We start from the raw sequence: 20,644 nt of genomic DNA, 5'->3' as shown, positions 1-20,644 counted from the left end.
TATGCACATCAGTCTGACCCTGTGCCTCATGGGAACAGTCCAGCCCGAACTGCCAAGCCATGTCTTCTCTGGACCGGAAACAAGCTTCCTAGGACCGGTTTCTGGCATTTCAGCCGTCTTCAGCCAGGCTTGCTTGAATCCAGTGGCAAAGTGAGCAAGGGACTCACGTCTGAGCATACCCTGCCAACTTATGGCGAACAAAGCAAAACCAAAGGAAATGATGGACGGAGTGTTGAACATTGCAAGCACTCACCCCCAGTCAACTGATCTGGGTTTAATCCATCACCGTTCTTTAGCCCACTCTGCCACCCCAGTTCAGACATGGCCAAATGCAAATCAGTCTGACCCTGTGCCTCATGGGAACAGTCCAGCCCGAACTGCCAAGCCATGTCTTCTCTGGACCGGAAACAAGCTTCCTAAGACCGGTTTCTGGCATTTCAACCGTCTTCAGCCAGGCTTGCTTGAATCCAGTGGCAAAGTGAGCAAGGGACTCACGTCTGAGCATACCCTACCAACTTATGGCGAACAAAGCAAAACCAAAGGAAATGATGGACGGAGTGTTGAAAATTGCAAGCACTCACCCCCAGTCAACTGATCTGGGTTTAATCCATCACCGTTCTTTAGCCCACTCTGCCACCCCAGTTCAGACATGGCCATATGCAAATCAGTCTGACCCTGTGCCTCATGGGAACAGTCCAGCCCGAACTGCCAAGCCATGTCTTCTCTGGACCAGAAACAAGCTTCCTAGGACCGGTTTCTGGCATTTCAGCCGTCTTCAGCCAGGCTTGCTTGAATCCAGTGGCAAAGTGAGCAAGGGACTCACGTCTGAGCATACCCTGCCAACTTATGGCGAACAAAGCAAAACCAAAGGAAATGATGGACGGAGTGTTGAACATTTCAAGCACTCACCCCCAGTCAACTGATCTGGGTTTAATCCATCACCGTTCTTTAGCCCACTCTGCCACCCCAGTTCTGACAAGGCCATATGCAAATCAGTCTGACCCTGTGCCTCATGGGAACAGTCCAGCCCAAACTGCCAAGCCATGTCTTCTCTGGACCGGAAACAAGCTTCCTAGGACCGGTTTCTGGCATTTCAGCCGTCTTCAGCCAGGCTTGCTTGAATCCAGTGGCAAAGTGAGCAAGGGACTCACGTCTGAGCATACCCTGCCAACTTATGGCGAACAAAGCAAAACCAAAGGAAATGATCGACGGAGTGTTGAACATTGCAAGCACTCACCCCCAGTCAACTGATCTGGGTTTAATCCATCACCGTTCTTTAGCCCACTCTGCCACCCCAGTTCAGACATGGCCATATGCAAATCAGTCTGACCCTGTGCCTCATGGGAACAGTCCAGCCCGAACTGCCAAGCCATGTCCTCTCCAGACCGGAAACAAGCTTCCTAGGACCGGTTTCTGGCATTTCAGCCGTCTTCAGCCAGGCTTGCTTGAATCCAGTGGCAAAGTGAGCAAGGGACTCACGTATGAGCATACCCTGCCAACTTATGGCGAACAAAGCAAAACCAAAGGAAATGATGGACGGAGTGTTGAACATTGCAAGCACTCACCCGCAGTCAACTGATCTGGGTTTAATCCATCACCGTTCTTTAGCCCACTCTGCCACCCCAGTTCAGACATGGCCATATGCAAATCAATCTGACCCTGTGCCTCATGGGAACAGTCCAGCCCAAACTGCCAAGCCATGTCTTCTCTGGACCGGAAACAAGCTTCCTAGGACCGGTTTCTGGCATTTCAGCCGTCTTCAGCCAGGCTTGCTTGAATCCAGTGGCAAAGTGAGCAAGGGACTCACGTCTTACCATACCCTGCCAATTTATGGCGAACAAAGCAAAACCAAAGGAAATGATGGACGGAGTGTTGAACATTGCAAGCACTCACCCCCAGTCAACTGATCTGGGTTTAATCCATCATCGTTCTTTAGGCCACTCTGCAACCCCAGTTCAGACATGGCCATATGCAAATCAGTCTGACCCTGTGCCTCATTGGAACAGTCCAGCCCGAACTGCCAAGCCATGTCTTCTCTGGACCAGAAACAAGCTTCCTAAGACCGGTTTCTGGCATTTCAGCCAGGCTTGCTTGAATCCAGTGGCAAAGTGAGCAAGGGACTCACGTCTGAGCATATCCTACCAACTTATGGCGAACAAAGCAAAACCAAGGGAAATGATGGACGGAGTGTTGAACATTGCAAGCACTCACCCCCAGTCAACTGATCTGGGTTTAATCCATCACCGTTCTTTAGCCCACTCTGCCACCCCAGTTCAGACATGGCCATATGCAAATCAGTCTGGCCCTGTGCCTCATGGGAACAGTCCAGCCCGAACTGCCAAGCCATGTCTTCTCTGGACCGGAAACAAGCTTCCTAGGACCGGTTTCTGGCATTTCAGCTGTCTTCAGCCAGGCTTGCTTGAATCCAGTGGCAAAGTGAGCAAGGGACTCACGTCTGAGCATACCCTGCCAACTTATGGCAAACAAAGCAAAACCAAAGGAAATGATGGGCGGAGTGTTGAACATTGCAAGCACTCACCCCCAGTCAACTGATCTGGGTTTAATCCATCACCGTTCTTTAGCCCACTCTGCCACCCAAGTTCAGACATGGCCATATGCAAATCAGTCTGACCCTGTGCCTCATGGGAACAGTCCAGCCCGAACTGCCAAGCCATGTCTTCACTGGACCGGAAACAAGCTTCCTAGGACCGGTTTCTGGCATTTCAGCCGTCTTCAGCCAGGCTTGCTTGCTTGAATCCAGTGGCAAAGTGAGCAAGGGACTCACGTCTGAGCATACCCTGCCAACTTATGGCGAACAAAGCAAAACCAAAGGAAATGATGGACGGAGTGTTGAACATTGCAAGCACTCACCCCCAGTCAACTGATCTGGGTTTAATCCATCACCGTTCTTTAGCCCACTCTGCCACCCCAGTTCAGACATGGCCATATGCAAATCAGTCTGACCCTGTGCCTCATGGGAACAGTCCAGCCCGAACTGCCAAGCCATGTCTTCTCTGGACCAGAAACAAGCTTCCTAGGACCGGTTTCTGGCATTTCAGCCGTCTTCAGCCAGGCTTGCTTGAATCCAGTGGCAAAGTGAGCAAGGGACTCACGTCTGAGCATACCCTGCCAACTTATGGCGAACAAAGCAAAACCAAAGGAAATGATGGACGGAGTGTTGAACATTGCAAGCACTCACCCCCAGTCAACTGATTTGGGTTTAATCCATCACCATTCTTTAGCCCACTCTGCCACCCCAGTTCAGACATGGCCATATGCAAACCAGTCTGACCCTGTGCCTCATGGGAACAGTCCAGCCCGAACTGCCAAGCCATGTCTTCTCTGGACCGGAAACAAGCTTCCTAGGACCGGTTTCTGGCATTTCAGCCGTCTTTAGCCAGGCTTGCTTGAATCCAGTGGCAAAGTGAGCAAGGGACTCACGTCTGAGCATACCCTGCCAACTTATGGTGAACAAAGCAAAACCAAAGGAAATGATGGACGGAGTGTTGAACATTGCAAGCATTCACCCCCAGTCAACTGATCTGGGTTTAATCCATCACCGTTGTTTAGCCCACTCTGCCACCCCAGTTCAGACATGGCCATATGCAAATCAGTCTGACCCTGTGCCTCATGGGAACAGTCCAGCCCGAACTGCCAAGCCATGTCCTCTCTGGACCGGAAACAAGCTTCCTAGGACCGGTTTCTGGCATTTCAGCCGTCTTCAGCCAGGCTTGCTTGAATCCAGTGGCAAAGTGAGCAAGGGACTCACGTATGAGCATACCCTGCCAACTTATGGCGAACAAAGCAAAACCAAAGGAAATGATGGACGGAGTGTTGAACATTGCAAGCACTCACCCGCAGTCAACTGATCTGGGTTTAATCCATCACCGTTCTTTAGCCCACTCTGCCACCCCAGTTCAGACATGGCCATATTCAAATCAATCTGACCCTGTGCTACATGGGAACAGTCCAGCCCAAACTGCCAAGCCATGTCTTCTCTGGACCGGAAACAAGCTTCCTAGGACCGGTTTCTGGCATTTCAGCCGTCTTCAGCCAGGCTTGCTTGAATCCAGTGGCAAAGTGAGCAAGGGACTCACGTCTGACCATACCCTGCCAACTTATGGCGAACAAAGCAAAACCAAACGAAATGATGGACGGAGTGTTGAATATTGCAAGCACTCACCCCCAGTCAACTGATCTGGGTTTAATCCATCACCGTTCTTTAGGCCACACTGCAACCCCAGTTCAGACATGGCCATATGCAAATCAGTCTGACCCTGTGCCTCATGGGAACAGTCCAGCCCGAACTGCCAAGCCATGTCTTCTCTGGACCAGAAACAAGCTTCCTAAGACCGGTTTCTGGCATTTCAGCCAGGCTTGCTTGAATCCAGTGGCAAAGTGAGCAAGGGACTCACGTCTGAGCATATCCTACCAACTTATGGCGAACAAAGCAAAACCAAAGGAAATGATGGACGGAGTGTTGAACATTGCAAGCAGTCACCCCCAGTCAACTGATCTGGGTTTAATCCATCACCGTTCTTTAGCCCACTCTGCCACCCCAGTTCAGACATGGCCATATGCAAATCAGTCTGACCCTGTGCCTCATGGGAACAGTCCAGCCCGAACTGCCAAGCCATGTCTTCTCTGGACCGGAAACAAGCTTCCTAGGACCGGTTTCTGGCATTTCAGCCGTCTTCAGCCAGGCTTGCTTGAATCCAGTGGCAAAGTGAGCAAGGGACTCACGTCTGAGCATACCCTGCCAACTTATGGCAAACAAAGCAAAACCAAAGGAAATGATGGACGGAGTGTTGAACATTGCAAGCACTCACCCCCAGTCAACTGATCTGGGTTTAATCCATCACCGTTCTTTAGCCCACTCTGCCACCCCAGTTCAGACATGGCCATATGCAAATCAGTTTGACCCTGTGCCTCATGGGAACAGTCCAGCCCGAACTGCCAAGCCATGTCTTCTCTGGACCGGAAACAAGCTTCCTAGGACCGGTTTCTGGCATTTCAGCCGTCTTCAGCCAGGCTTGCTTGAATCCAGTGGCAAAGTGAGCAAGGGACTCACGTATGAGCATACCCTGCCAATTTATGGCGAACAAAGCAAAACCAAAGGAAATGATGGACGGAGTGTTGAACATTGCAAGCACTCACCCGCAGTCAACTGATCTGGGTTTAATCCATCACCGTTCTTTAGCCCACTCTGCCACCCCAGTTCAGACATGGCCATATGCAAATCAATCTGACCCTGTGCCTCATGGGAACAGTCCAGCCCGAACTGCCAAGCCATGTCTTCTCTGGACCGGAAACAAGCTTCCTAGGACCGGTTTCTGGCATTTCAGCCGTCTTCAGCCAGGCTTGCTTGAATCCAGTGGCAAAGTGAGCAAGGGACTCACGTCTGAGCATACCCTGCCAACTTATGGCAAACAAAGCAAAACCAAAGGAAATGATGGACGGAGTGTTGAACATTGCAAGCACTCACCCCCAGTCAACTGATCTGGGTTTAATCCATCACCGTTCTTTAGCCCACTCTGCCACCCCAGTTCAGACATGGCCATATGCAAATCAATATGACCCTGTGCCTCATGGGAACAGTCCAGCCCGAACTACCAAGCCACGTCTTCTCTGGACCGGAAACAAGCTTCCTAGGACCGGTTTCTGGCATTTCAGCCGTCTTCAGCCAGGCTTGCTTGAATCCAGTGGCAAAGTGAGCAAGGGACTCACGTCTGAGCATACCCTGCCAACTTATGGCAAACAAAGCAAAACCAAAGGAAATGATGGACGGAGTGTTGAACATTGCAAGCACTCACCCCCAGTCAACTGATCTGGGTTTAATCCATCACCTTTCTTTAGCCCACTCTGCCACCCCAGTTCAGACATGGCCATATGCACATCAGTCTGACCCTGTGCCTCGTGGGAACAGTCCAGCCCGAACTGCCAAGCCATGTCTTCTCTGGACCGGAAACAAGCTTCCTAGGACCGGTTTCTGGCATTTCAGCCGTCTTCAGCCAGGCTTGCTTGAATCCAGTGGCAAAGTGAGCAAGGGACTCACGTCTGAGCATACCCTGCCAACTTATGGCGAACAAAGCAAAACCAAAGGAAATGATGGACGGAGTGTTGAACATTGCAAGCACTCACCCCCAGTCAACTGATCTGGGTTTAATCCATCACCGTTCTTTAGCCCACTCTGCCACCCCAGTTCAGACATGGCCAAATGCAAATCAGTCTGACCCTGTGCCTCATGGGAACAGTCCAGCCCGAACTGCCAAGCCATGTCTTCTCTGGACCGGAAACAAGCTTCCTAAGACCGGTTCCTGGCATTTCAACCGTATTCAGCCAGGCTTGCTTGAATCCAGTGACAAAGTGAGCAAGGGACTCACGTCTGAGCATACCCTACCAACTTATGGCGAACAAAGCAAAACCAAAGGAAATGATGGACGGAGTGTTGAAAATTGCAAGCACTCACCCCCAGTCAACTGATCTGGCTTTAATCCATCACCGTTCTTTAGCCCACTCTGCCACCCCAGTTCAGACATGGCCATATGCAAATCAGTCTGACCCTGTGCCTCATGGGAACAGTCCAGCCCGAACTGCCAAGCCATGTCTTCTCTGGACCAGAAACAAGCTTCCTAGGACCGGTTTCTGGCATTTCAGCCGTCTTCAGCCAGGCTTGCTTGAATCCAGTGGCAAAGTGAGCAAGGGACTCACGTCTGAGCATACCCTGCCAACTTATGGCGAACAAAGCAAAACCAAGGGAAATGATGGACGGCGTGTTGAACATTGCAAGCACTCACCCCCAGTCAACTGATCTGGGTTTAATCCAGCACCGTTCTTTAGCCCACTCTGCCACCCCAGTTCTGACAAGGCCATATGCAAATCAGTCTGACCCTGTGCCTCATGGGAACAGTCCAGCCCGAACTGCCAAGCCATGTCTTCTCTGGACCGGAAACAAGCTTCCTAGGACCGGTTTCTGGCATTTCAGCCGTCTTCAGCCAGGCTTGCTTGAATCCAGTGGCAAAGTGAGCAAGGGACTCACGTCTGAGCATACCCTGCCAACTTATGGCGAACAAAGCAAAACCAAAGGAAATGATGGACGGAGTGTTGAACATTGCAAGCACTCACCCCCAGTCAACTGATCTGGGTTTAATCCATCACCGTTCTTTAGCCCACTCTGCCACCCCAGTTCAGACATGGCCATATGCAAATCAGTCTGACCCTGTGCCTCATGGGAACAGTCCAGCCCGAACTGCCAAGCCATGTCCTCTCCGGACCGGAAACAAGCTTCCTAGGACCGGTTTCTGGCATTTCAGCCGTCTTCAGCCAGGCTTGCTTGAATCCAGTGGCAAAGTGAGCAAGGGACTCACGTATGAGCATACCCTGCCAACTTATGGCGAACAAAGCAAAACCAAAGGAAATGATGGACGGAGTGTTGAACATTGCAAGCACTCACCCGCAGTCAACTGATCTGGGTTTAATCCATCACCGTTCTTTAGCCCACTCTGCCACCCCAGTTCAGACATGGCCATATGCAAATCAATCTGACCCTGTGCCTCATGGGAACAGTCCAGCCCAAACTGCCAAGCCATGTCTTCTCTGGACCGGAAACAAGCTTCCTAGGACCGGTTTCTGGCATTTCAGCCGTCTTCAGCCAGGCTTGCTTGAATCCAGTGGCAAAGTGAGCAAGGGACTCACGTCTGACCATACCCTGCCAATTTATGGCGAACAAAGCAAAACCAAAGGAAATGATGGACGGAGTGTTGAACATTGCAAGCACTCACCCCCAGTCAACTGATCTGGGTTTAATCCATCATCGTTCTTTAGGCCACTCTGCAACCCCAGTTCAGACATGGCCATATGCAAATCAGTCTGACCCTGTGCCTCATTGGAACAGTCCAGCCCGAACTGCCAAGCCATGTCTTCTCTGGACCAGAAACAAGCTTCCTAAGACCGGTTTCTGGCATTTCAGCCAGGCTTGCTTGAATCCAGTGGCAAAGTGAGCAAGGGACTCACGTCTGAGCATATCCTACCAACTTATGGCGAACAAAGCAAAACCAAAGGAAATGATGGACGGAGTGTTGAACATTGCAAGCACTCACCCCCAGTCAACTGATCTGGGTTTAATCCATCACCGTTCTTTAGCCCACTCTGCCACCCCAGTTCAGACATGGCCATATGCAAATCAGTCTGGCCCTGTGCCTCATGGGAACAGTCCAGCCCGAACTGCCAAGCCATGTCTTCTCTGGACCGGAAACAAGCTTCCTAGGACCGGTTTCTGGCATTTCAGCTGTCTTCAGCCAGGCTTGCTTGAATCCAGTGGCAAAGTGAGCAAGGGACTCACGTCTGAGCATACCCTGCCAACTTATGGCAAACAAAGCAAAACCAAAGGAAATGATGGGCGGAGTGTTGAACATTGCAAGCACTCACCCCCAGTCAACTGATCTGGGTTTAATCCATCACCGTTCTTTAGCCCACTCTGCCACCCCAGTTCAGACATGGCCATATGCAAATCAGTCTGACCCTGTGCCTCATGGGAACAGTCCAGCCCGAACTGCCAAGCCATGTCTTCACTGGACCGGAAACAAGCTTCCTAGGACCGGTTTCTGGCATTTCAGCCGTCTTCAGCCAGGCTTGCTTGAATCCAGTGGCAAAGTGAGCAAGGGACTCACGTCTGAGCATACCCTGCCAACTTATGGCGAACAAAGCAAAACCAAAGGAAATGATGGACGGAGTGTTGAACATTGCAAGCACTCACCCCCAGTCAACTGATCTGGGTTTAATCCATCACCGTTCTTTAGCCCACTCTGCCACCCCAGTTCAGACATGGCCAAATGCAAATCAGTCTGACCCTGTGCCTCATGGGAACAGTCCAGCCCGAACTGCCAAGCCATGTCTTCTCTGGACCAGAAACAAGCTTCCTAAGACCGGTTTCTGGCATTTCAGCCGTCTTCAGCCAGGCTTGCTTGAATCCAGTGGCAAAGTGAGCAAGGGACTCACGTCTGAGCATACCCTACCAACTTATGGCGAACAAAGCAAAACCAAAGGAAATGATGGACGGAGTGTTGAACATTGCAAGCACTCACCCCCAGTCAACTGATCTGGGTTTAATCCATCACCGTTCTTTAGCCCACTCTGCCACCCCAGTTCAGACATGGCCATATGCAAATCAGTCTGACCCTGTGCCTCATGGGAACAGTCCAGCCCGAACTGCCAAGCCATGTCTTCTCTGGACCAGAAACAAGCTTCCTAGGACCGGTTTCTGGCATTTCAGCCGTCTTCAGCCAGGCTTGCTTGAATCCAGTGGCAAAGTGAGCAAGGGACTCACGTCTGAGCATACCCTGCCAACTTATGGCGAACAAAGCAAAACCAAAGGAAATGATGGACGGAGTGTTGAACATTGCAAGCACTGACCCCCAGTCAACTGATTTGGGTTTAATCCATCACCATTCTTTAGCCCACTCTGCCACCCCAGTTCAGACATGGCCATATGCAAACCAGTCTGACCCTGTGCCTCATGGGAACAGTCCAGCCCGAAATGCCAAGCCATGTCTTCTCTGGACCGGAAACAAGCTTCCTAGGACCGGTTTCTGGCATTTCAGCCGTCTTTAGCCAGGCTTGCTTGAATCCAGTGGCAAAGTGAGCAAGGGACTCACGTCTGAGCATACCCTGCCAACTTATGGTGAACAAAGCAAAACCAAAGGAAATGATGGACGGAGTGTTGAACATTGCAAGCACTCACCCCCAGTCAACTGATCTGGGTTTAATCCATCACCGTTCTTTAGCCCACTCTGCCACCCCAGTTCAGACATGGCCATATGCAAATCAGTCTGACCCTGTGCCTCATGGGAACAGTCCAGCCCGAACTGCCAAGCCATGTCCTCTCTGGACCGGAAACAAGGTTCCTAGGACCGGTTTCTGGCATTTCAGCCGTCTTCAGCCAGGCTTGCTTGAATCCAGTGGCAAAGTGAGCAAGGGACTCACGTCTGACCATACCCTGCCAACTTATGGCGAACAAAGCAAAACCAAACGAAATGATGGACGGAGTGTTGAATATTGCAAGCACTCACCCCCAGTCAACTGATCTGGGTTTAATCCATCACCGTTCTTTAGGCCACTCTGCAACCCCAGTTCAGACATGGCCATATGCAAATCAGTCTGACCCTGTGCCTCATGGGAACAGTCCAGCCCGAACTGCCAAGCCATGTCTTCTCTGGACGAGAAACAAGCTTCCTAAGACCGGTTTCTGGCATTTCAGCCAGGCTTGCTTGAATCCAGTGGCAAAGTGAGCAAGGGACTCACGTCTGAGCATATCCTACCAACTTATGGCGAACAAAGCAAAACCAAAGGAAATGATGGACGGAGTGTTGAACATTGCAAGCACTCACCCCCAGTCAACTGATCTGGGTTTAATCCATCACCGTTCTTTAGCCCACTATGCCACCCCAGTTCAGACATGGCCATATGCAAATCAGTCTGGCCCTGTGCCTCATGGGAACAGTCCAGCCCGAACTGCCAAGCCATGTCTTCTCTGGACCGGAAACAAGCTTCCTAGGACCGGTTTCTGGCATTTCAGCCGTCTTCAGCCAGGCTTTTTTGAATCCAGTGGCAAAGTGAGCAAGGGACTCACGTCTGAGCATACCCTGCCAACTTATGGCGAACAAAGCAAAACCAAAGGAAATGATGGACGGAGTGTTGAACATTGCAAGCACTCAATCCCAGTCAACTGATTTGGGTTTAATCCATCACCGTTCTTTAGCCCACTTTGCCACCCCAGTTCAGATATGGCCATATCCAAATCAGTCTGACCCTGTGCCTCATGGGAACAGTCCAGCCCGAACTGCCAAGCCATGTCTTCTCTGGACCGGAAACAAGCTTCCTAGGATCGGTTTCTGGCATTTCAGCCGTCTTCAGCCAGGCTTGCTTGAATCCAGTGGCAAAGTGAGCAAGGGACTCACGTCTGAGCATACCCTGCCAACTTATGGTGAACAATGCAAAACCAAAGGAAATGATGGACGGAGTGTTGAACATTGCAAGCACTCACCCCTAGTCAACTGATCTGGGTTTAATCCATCACCGTTCTTTAGCCCACTATGCCACCCCAGTTCAGACATGGCCATATGCAAATCAGTCTGACCCTGTGCCTCATGGGAACAGTCCAGCCCGAACTGCCAAGCCATGTCTTTTCTGGACCGGAAACAAGCTTCCTAGGACCGGTTTCTGGCATTTCAGCCGTCTTCAGCCAGGCTTGCTTGAATCCAGTGGCAAAGTGAGTAAGGGACTCACGTCTGAGCATACCCTGCCAACTTATGGCGAACAAAGCAAAACCAAATGAAATGATGGACGGAGTGTTGAACATTGCAAGCACTCACCCCCAGTCAACTGATCTGGGTTTAACCCATCACCGTTCTTTAGCCCACTCTGCCACCCCAGTTCAGACATGGCCATATGCAAATCAGTTTGACCCTTTGCCTCATGGGAACAGTCCAGCCTGAACTGCCAAGCCATGTCTTCTCTGGACCGGAAACAAGCTTCCTAGGACCGGTTTCTGACATTTCAGCCGTCTTCAGCCAGGCTTGCTTGAATCCAGTGGCAAAGTGAGCAAGGGACTCACGTCTGAGCATACCCTGCCAACTTATGGCGAACAAAGCAAAACCAAAGGAAATGATGGACGGAGTGTTGAACATTGCAAGCACTCACCCCCAGTCAACTGATCTGGGTTTAATCCATCACCGTTCTTTAGCCCACTCTGCCACCCCAGTTCAGACATGGCCATATGCAAATCAGGCTGACCCTGTGCCTCATGGGAACAGTCCAGCCCGAACTGCCAAGCCATGTCTTCTCTGGACCGGAAACAAGCTTCCTAGGACCGGTTTCTGGCATTTCAGCCGTCTTCAGCCAGGCTTGCTTTAATCCAGTGGCACAGTGAGCAAGGGACTCACGTCTGAGCATACCCTGCCAACTTATGGCGAACAAAGCAAAACCAAAGGAAATGATGGACGGAGTGTTGAACATTGCAAGCACTCACCCCCAGTCAACTGATCTGGGTTTAATCCATCACCGTTCTTTAGCCCACTCTGCCACCCCAGTTCAGACATGGCCATATGCAAATCAGTCTGACCCTGTGCCTCATGGGAACAGTCCAGCCCGAACTGCCAAGCCATGTCTTCTCTGGACCGGAAACAAGCTTCCTAGGACCGGTTTCTGGCATTTCAGCCGTCTTTAGCCAGGCTTGCTTGAATCCAGTGGCAAAGTGAGCAAGGGACTCACGTCTGAGCATACCCTGCCAACTTATGGTGAACAAAGCAAAACCAAAGGAAATGATGGACGGAGTGTTGAACATTGCAAGCACTCACCCCCAGTCAACTGATCTGGGTTTAATCCATCACCGTTCTTTAGCCCACTCTGCCACCCCAGTTCAGACATGGCCATATGCAAATCAGTCTGACCCTGTGCCTCATGGGAACAGTCCAGCCCGAACTGCCAAGCCATGTCCTCTCTGGACCGGAAACAAGCTTCCTAGGACCGGTTTCTGGCATTTCAGCCGTCTTCAGCCAGGCTTGCTTGAATCCAGTGGCAAAGTGAGCAAGGGACTCACGTATGAGCATACCCTGCCAACTTATGGCGAACAAAGCAAAACCAAAGGAAATGATGGACGGAGTGTTGAACATTGCAAGCACTCACCCGCAGTCAACTGATCTGGGTTTAATCGATCACCGTTCTTTAGCCCACTCTGCCACCCCAGTTCAGACATGGCCATATTCAAATCAATCTGACCCTGTGCTACATGGGAACAGTCCAGCCCAAACTGCCAAGCCATGTCTTCTCTGGACCGGAAACAAGCTTCCTAGGACCGGTTTCTGGCATTTCAGCCGTCTTCAGCCAGGCTTGCTTGAATCCAGTGGCAAAGTGAGCAAGGGACTCACGTCTGACCATACCCTGCCAACTTATGGCGAACAAAGCAAAACCAAACGAAATGATGGACGGAGTGTTGAATATTGCAAGCACTCACCCCCAGTCAACTGATCTGGGTTTAATCCATCACCGTTCTTTAGGCCACTCTGCAACCCCAGTTCAGACATGGCCATATGCAAATCAGTCTGACCCTGTGCCTCATGGGAACAGTCCAGCCCGAACTGCCAAGCCATGTCTTCTCTGGACCAGAAACAAGCTTCCTAAGACCGGTTTCTGGCATTTCAGCCAGGCTTGCTTGAATCCAGTGGCAAAGTGAGCAAGGGACTCACGTCTGAGCATATCCTACCAACTTATGGCGAACAAAGCAAAACCAAAGGAAATGATGGACGAAGTGTTGAACATTGCAAGCACTCACCCCCAGTCAACTGATCTGGGTTTAATCCATCACCGTTCTTTAGCCCACTCTGCCACCCCAGTTCAGACATGGCCATATGCAAATCAGTCTGGCCCTGTGCCTCATGGGAACAGTCCAGCCCGAACTGCCAAGCCATGTCTTCTCTGGACCGGAAACAAGCTTCCTAGGACCGGTTTCTGGCATTTCAGCCGTCTTCAGCCAGGCTTGTTTGAATCCAGTGGCAAAGTGAGCAAGGGACTCACGTCTGAGCATACCCTGCCAACTTATGGCGAACAAAGCAAAACCAAAGGAAATGATGGACGGAGTGTTGAACATTGCAAGCACTCACCCCCAGTCAACTGATCTGGGTTTAACCCATCACCGTTCTTTAGCCCACTCTGCCACCCCAGTTCAGACATGGCCATATGCAAATCAGTTTGACCCTTTGCCTCATGGGAACAGTCCAGCCTGAACTGCCAAGCCATGTCTTCTCTGGACCGGAAACAAGCTTCCTAGGACCGGTTTCTGACATTTCAGCCGTCTTCAGCCAGGCTTGCTTGAATCCAGTGGCAAAGTGAGCAAGGGACTCACGTCTGAGCATACCCTGCCAACTTATGGCGAACAAAGCAAAACCAAAGGAAATGATGGACGGAGTGTTGAACATTGCAAGCACTCACCCCCAGTCAACTGATCTGGGTTTAATCCATCACCGTTCTTTAGCCCACTCTGCCACCCCAGTTCAGACATGGCCATATGCAAATCAGGCTGACCCTGTGCCTCATGGGAACAGTCCAGCCCGAACTGCCAAGCCATGTCTTCTCTGGACCGGAAACAAGCTTCCTAGGACCGGTTTCTGGCATTTCAGCCGTCTTCAGCCAGGCTTGCTTTAATCCAGTGGCACAGTGAGCAAGGGACTCACGTCTGAGCATACCCTGCCAACTTATGGCGAACAAAGCAAAACCAAAGGAAATGATGGACGGAGTGTTGAACATTGCAAGCACTCACCCCCAGTCAACTGATCTGGGTTTAATCCATCACCGTTCTTTAGCCCACTCTGCCACCCCAGTTCAGACATGGCCATATGCAAATCAGTCTGACCCTGTGCCTCATGGGAACAGTCCAGCCCGAACTGCCAAGCCATGTCTTCTCTGGACCGGAAACAAGCTTCCTAGGACCGGTTTCTGGCATTTCAGCCGTCTTTAGCCAGGCTTGCTTGAATCCAGTGGCAAAGTGAGCAAGGGACTCACGTCTGAGCATACCCTGCCAACTTATGGTGAACAAAGCAAAACCAAAGGAAATGATGGACGGAGTGTTGAACATTGCAAGCACTCACCCCCAGTCAACTGATCTGGGTTTAATCCATCACCGTTCTTTAGCCCACTCTGCCACCCCAGTTCAGACATGGCCATATGCAAATCAGTCTGACCCTGTGCCTCATGGGAACAGTCCAGCCCGAACTGCCAAGCCATGTCCTCTCTGGACCGGAAACAAGCTTCCTAGGACCGGTTTCTGGCATTTCAGCCGTCTTCAGCCAGGCTTGCTTGAATCCAGTGGCAAAGTGAGCAAGGGACTCACGTCTGAGCATACCCTGCCAACTTATGGTGAACAAAGCAAAACCAAAGGAAATGATGGACGGAGTGTTGAACATTGCAAGCACTCACCCCCAGTCAACTGATCTGGGTTTAATCCATCACCGTTCTTTAGCCCACTCTGCCACCCCAGTTCAGACATGGCCATATGCAAATCAGTCTGACCCTGTGCCTCATGGGAACAGTCCAGCCCGAACTGCCAAGCCATGTCTTCTCTGGACCGGAAACAAGCTTCCTAGGACCGGTTTCTGGCATTTCAGCCGTCTTTAGCCAGGCTTGCTTGAATCCAGTGGCAAAGTGAGCAAGGGACTCACGTCTGAGCATACCCTGCCAACTTATGGTGAACAAAGCAAAACCAAAGGAAATGATGGACGGAGTGTTGAACATTGCAAGCACTCACCCCCAGTCAACTGATCTGGGTTTAATCCATCACCGTTCTTTAGCCCACTGTGCCACCCCAGTTCAGACATGGCCATATGCAAATCAGTCTGACCCTGTGCCTCATGGGAACAGTCCAGCCCGAACTGCCAAGCCATGTCCTCTCTGGACCGGAAACAAGCTTCCTAGGACCGGTTTCTGGCATTTCAGCCGTCTTCAGCCAGGCTTGCTTGAATCCAGTGGCAAAGTGAGCAAGGGACTCACGTATGAGCATACCCTGCCAACTTATGGCGAACAAAGCAAAACCAAAGGAAATGATGGACGGAGTGTTGAACATTGCAAGCACTCACCCGCAGTCAACTGATCTGGGTTTAATCGATCACCGTTCTTTAGCCCACTCTGCCACCCCAGTTCAGACATGGCCATATTCAAATCAATCTGACCCTGTGCTACATGGGAACAGTCCAGCCCAAACTGCCAAGCCATGTCTTCTCTGGACCGGAAACAAGCTTCCTAGGACCGGTTTCTGGCATTTCAGCCGTCTTCAGCCAGGCTTGCTTGAATCCAGTGGCAAAGTGAGCAAGGGACTCACGTCTGACCATACCCTGCCAACTTATGGCGAACAAAGCAAAACCAAACGAAATGATGGACGGAGTGTTGAATATTGCAAGCACTCACCCCCAGTCAACTGATCTGGGTTTAATCCATCACCGTTCTTTAGGCCACTCTGCAACCCCAGTTCAGACATGGCCATATGCAAATCAGTCTGACCCTGTGCCTCATGGGAACAGTCCAGCCCGAACTGCCAAGCCATGTCTTCTCTGGACCAGAAACAAGCTTCCTAAGACCGGTTTCTGGCATTTCAGCCAGGCTTGCTTGAATCCAGTGGCAAAGTGAGCAAGGGACTCACGTCTGAGCATATCCTACCAACTTATGGCGAACAAAGCAAAACCAAAGGAAATGATGGACGGAGTGTTGAACATTGCAAGCACTCACCCCCAGTCAACTGATCTGGGTTTAATCCATCACCGTTCTTTAGCCCACTCTGCCACCCCAGTTCAGACATGGCCATATGCAAATCAGTCTAGCCCTGTGCCTCATGGGAACAGTCCAGCCCGAACTGCCAAGCCATGTCTTCTCTGGACCGGAAACAAGCTTCCTAGGACCGGTTTCTGGCATTTCAGCTGTCTTCAGCCAGGCTTGTTTGAATCCAGTGGCAAAGTGAGCAAGGGACTCACGTCTGAGCATACCCTGCCAACTTATGGCGAACAAAGCAAAACCAAAGGAAATGATGGACGGAGTGTTGAACATTGCAAGCACTCACCCCCAGTCAACTGATCTGGGTTTAACCCATCACCGTTCTTTAGCCCACTCTGCCACCCCAGTTCAGACATGGCCATATGCAAATCAGTTTGACCCTTTGCCTCATGGGAACAGTCCAGCCTGAACTGCCAAGCCATGTCTTCTCTGGACCGGAAACAAGCTTCCTAGGACCGGTTTCTGACATTTCAGCCGTCTTCAGCCAGGCTTGCTTGAATCCAGTGGCAAAGTGAGCAAGGGACTCACGTCTGAGCATACCCTGCCAACTTATGGCGAACAAAGCAAAACCAAAGGAAATGATGGACGGAGTGTTGAACATTGCAAGCACTCACCCCCAGTCAACTGATCTGGGTTTAATCCATCACCGTTCTTTAGCCCACTCTGCCACCCCAGTTCAGACATGGCCATATGCAAATCAGGCTGACCCTGTGCCTCATGGGAACAGTCCAGCCCGAACTGCCAAGCCATGTCTTCTCTGGACCGGAAACAAGCTTCCTAGGACCGGTTTCTGGCATTTCAGCCGTCTTCAGCCAGGCTTGCTTTAATCCAGTGGCACAGTGAGCAAGGGACTCACGTCTGAGCATACCCTGCCAACTTATGGCGAACAAAGCAAAACCAAAGGAAATGATGGACGGAGTGTTGAACATTGCAAGCACTCACCCCCAGTCAACTGATCTGGGTTTAATCCATCACCGTTCTTTAGCCCACTCTGCCACCCCAGTTCAGACATGGCCATATGCAAATCAGTCTGACCCTGTGCCTCATGGGAACAGTCCAGCCCGAACTGCCAAGCCATGTCTTCTCTGGACCGGAAACAAGCTTCCTAGGACCGGTTTCTGGCATTTCAGCCGTCTTTAGCCAGGCTTGCTTGAATCCAGTGGCAAAGTGAGCAAGGGACTCACGTCTGAGCATACCCTGCCAACTTATGGTGAACAAAGCAAAACCAAAGGAAATGATGGACGGAGTGTTGAACATTGCAAGCACTCACCCCCAGTCAACTGATCTGGGTTTAATCCATCACCGTTCTTTAGCCCACTCTGCCACCCCAGTTCAGACATGGCCATATGCAAATCAGTCTGACCCTGTGCCTCATGGGAACAGTCCAGCCCGAACTGCCAAGCCATGTCCTCTCTGGACCGGAAACAAGCTTCCTAGGACCGGTTTCTGGCATTTCAGCCGTCTTCAGCCAGGCTTGCTTGAATCCAGTGGCAAAGTGAGCAAGGGACTCACGTATGAGCATACCCTGCCAACTTATGGCGAACAAAGCAAAACCAAAGGAAATGATGGATGGAGTGTTGAACATTGCAAGCACTCACCCGCAGTCAACTGATCTGGGTTTAATCGATCACCGTTCTTTAGCCCACTCTGCCACCCCAGTTCAGACATGGCCATATTCAAATCAATCTGACCCTGTGCTACATGGGAACAGTCCAGCCCAAACTGCCAAGCCATGTCTTCTCTGGACCGGAAACAAGCTTCCTAGGACCGGTTTCTGGCATTTCAGCCGTCTTCAGCCAGGCTTGCTTGAATCCAGTGGCAAAGTGAGCAAGGGACTCACGTCTGACCATACCCTGCCAACTTATGGCGAACAAAGCAAAACCAAACGAAATGATGGACGGAGTGTTGAATATTGCAAGCACTCACCCCCAGTCAACTGATCTGGGTTTAATCCATCACCGTTCTTTAGGCCACTCTGCAACCCCAGTTCAGACATGGCCATATGCAAATCAGTCTGACCCTGTGCCTCATGGGAACAGTCCAGCCCGAACTGCCAAGCCATGTCTTCTCTGGACCAGAAACAAGCTTCCTAAGACCGGTTTCTGGCATTTCAGCCAGGCTTGCTTGAATCCAGTGGCAAAGTGAGCAAGGGACTCACGTCTGAGCATATCCTACCAACTTATGGCGAACAAAGCAAAACCAAAGGAAATGATGGACGGAGTGTTGAACATTGCAAGCACTCACCCCCAGTCAACTGATCTGGGTTTAATCCATCACCGTTCTTTAGCCCACTCTGCCACCCCAGTTCAGACATGGCCATATGCAAATCAGTCTGGCCCTGTGCCTCATGGGAACAGTCCAGCCCGAACTGCCAAGCCATGTCTTCTCTGGACCGGAAACAAGCTTCCTAGGACCGGTTTCTGGCATTTCAGCCGTCTTCAGCCAGGCTTGTTTGAATCCAGTGGCAAAGTGAGCAAGGGACTCACGTCTGAGCATACCCTGCCAACTTATGGCGAACAAAGCAAAACCAAAGGAAATGATGGACGGAGTGTTGAACATTGCAAGCACTCAATCCCAGTCAACTGATTTGGGTTTAATCCATCACCGTTCTTTAGCCCACTTTGCCACCCCAGTTCAGATATGGCCATATCCAAATCAGTCTGACCCTGTGCCTCATGGGAACAGTCCAGCCCGAACTGCCAAGCCATGTCTTCTCTGGACCAGAAACAAGCTTCCTAGGATCGGTTTCTGGCATTTCAGCCGTCTTCAGCCAGGCTTGCTTGAATCCAGTGGCAAAGTGAGCAAGGGACTCACGTCTGAGCATACCCTGCCAACTTATGGTGAACAATGCAAAACCAAAGGAAATGATGGACGGAGTGTTGAACATTGCAAGCACTCACCCCTAGTCAACTGATCTGGGTTTAATCCATCACCGTTCTTTAGCCCACTATGCCACCCCAGTTCAGACATGGCCATATGCAAATCAGTCTGACCCTGTGCCTCATGGGAACAGTCCAGCCCGAACTGCCAAGGCATGTCTTTTCTGGACCGGAAACAAGCTTCCTAGGACCGGTTTCTGGCATTTCAGCCGTCTTCAGCCAGGCTTGCTTGAATCCAGTGGCAAAGTGAGTAAGGGACTCACGTCTGAGCATACCCTGCCAACTTATGGCGAACAAAGCAAAACCAAATGAAATGATGGACGGAGTGTTGAACATTGCAAGCACTCACCCCCAGTCAACTGATCTGGGTTTAACCCATCACCGTTCTTTAGCCCACTCTGCCACCCCAGTTCAGACATGGCCATATGCAAATCAGTTTGACCCTTTGCCTCATGGGAACAGTCCAGCCTGAACTGCCAAGCCATGTCTTCTCTGGACCGGAAACAAGCTTCCTAGGACCGGTTTCTGACATTTCAGCCGTCTTCAGCCAGGCTTGCTTGAATCCAGTGGCAAAGTGAGCAAGGGACTCACGTCTGAGCATACCCTGCCAACTTATGGCGAACAAAGCAAAACCAAAGGAAATGATGGACGGAGTGTTGAACATTGCAAGCACTCACCCCCAGTCAACTGATCTGGGTTTAATCCATCACCGTTATTTAGCCCACTCTGCCACCCCAGTTCAGACATGGCCATATGCAAATCAGGCAGACCCTGTGCCTCATGGGAACAGTCCAGCCCGAACTGCCAAGCCATGTCTTCTCTGGACCGGAAACAAGCTTCCTAGGACCGGTTTCTGGCATTTCAGCCGTCTTCAGCCAGGCTTGCTTTAATCCAGTGGCACAGTGAGCAAGGGACTCACGTCTGAGCATACCCTGCCAACTTATGGCGAACAAAGCAAAACCAAAGGAAATGATGGACGGAGTGTTGAACATTGCAAGCACTCACCCCCAGTCAACTGATCTGGGTTTAATCCATCACCGTTCTTTAGCCCACTCTGCCACCCCAGTTCAGACATGGCCATATGCAAATCAGTCTGACCCTGTGCCTCATGGGAACAGTCCAGCCCGAACTGCCAAGCCATGTCTTCTCTGGACCGGAAACAAGCTTCCTAGGACCGGTTTCTGGCATTTCAGCCGTCTTTAGCCAGACTTGCTTGAATCCAGTGGCAAAGTGAGCAAGGGACTTACGTCTGAGCATTCCCTGCCAACTTATGGCGAACAAACCAAAACCAAAGGAAATGATGGACGGAGTGTTGAACATTGCAAGCATTCACCCCCAGTCAACTGATCTGGGTTTAATCCATCACTGTTCTTTAGCCCACTCTGCCACCCCAGTTCAGACATGGCCATATGCAAATCAGTCTGACCCTGTGCCTCAAGGGAACAGTCCAGCCC

This window comes from Triturus cristatus, chromosome 4_2 (assembly GCF_964204655.1).
Source record: "Triturus cristatus chromosome 4_2, aTriCri1.1, whole genome shotgun sequence".
Lineage (NCBI taxonomy): Eukaryota > Metazoa > Chordata > Amphibia > Caudata > Salamandridae > Triturus > Triturus cristatus.
Note: the sequence above shows the minus strand (reverse complement) of the source record.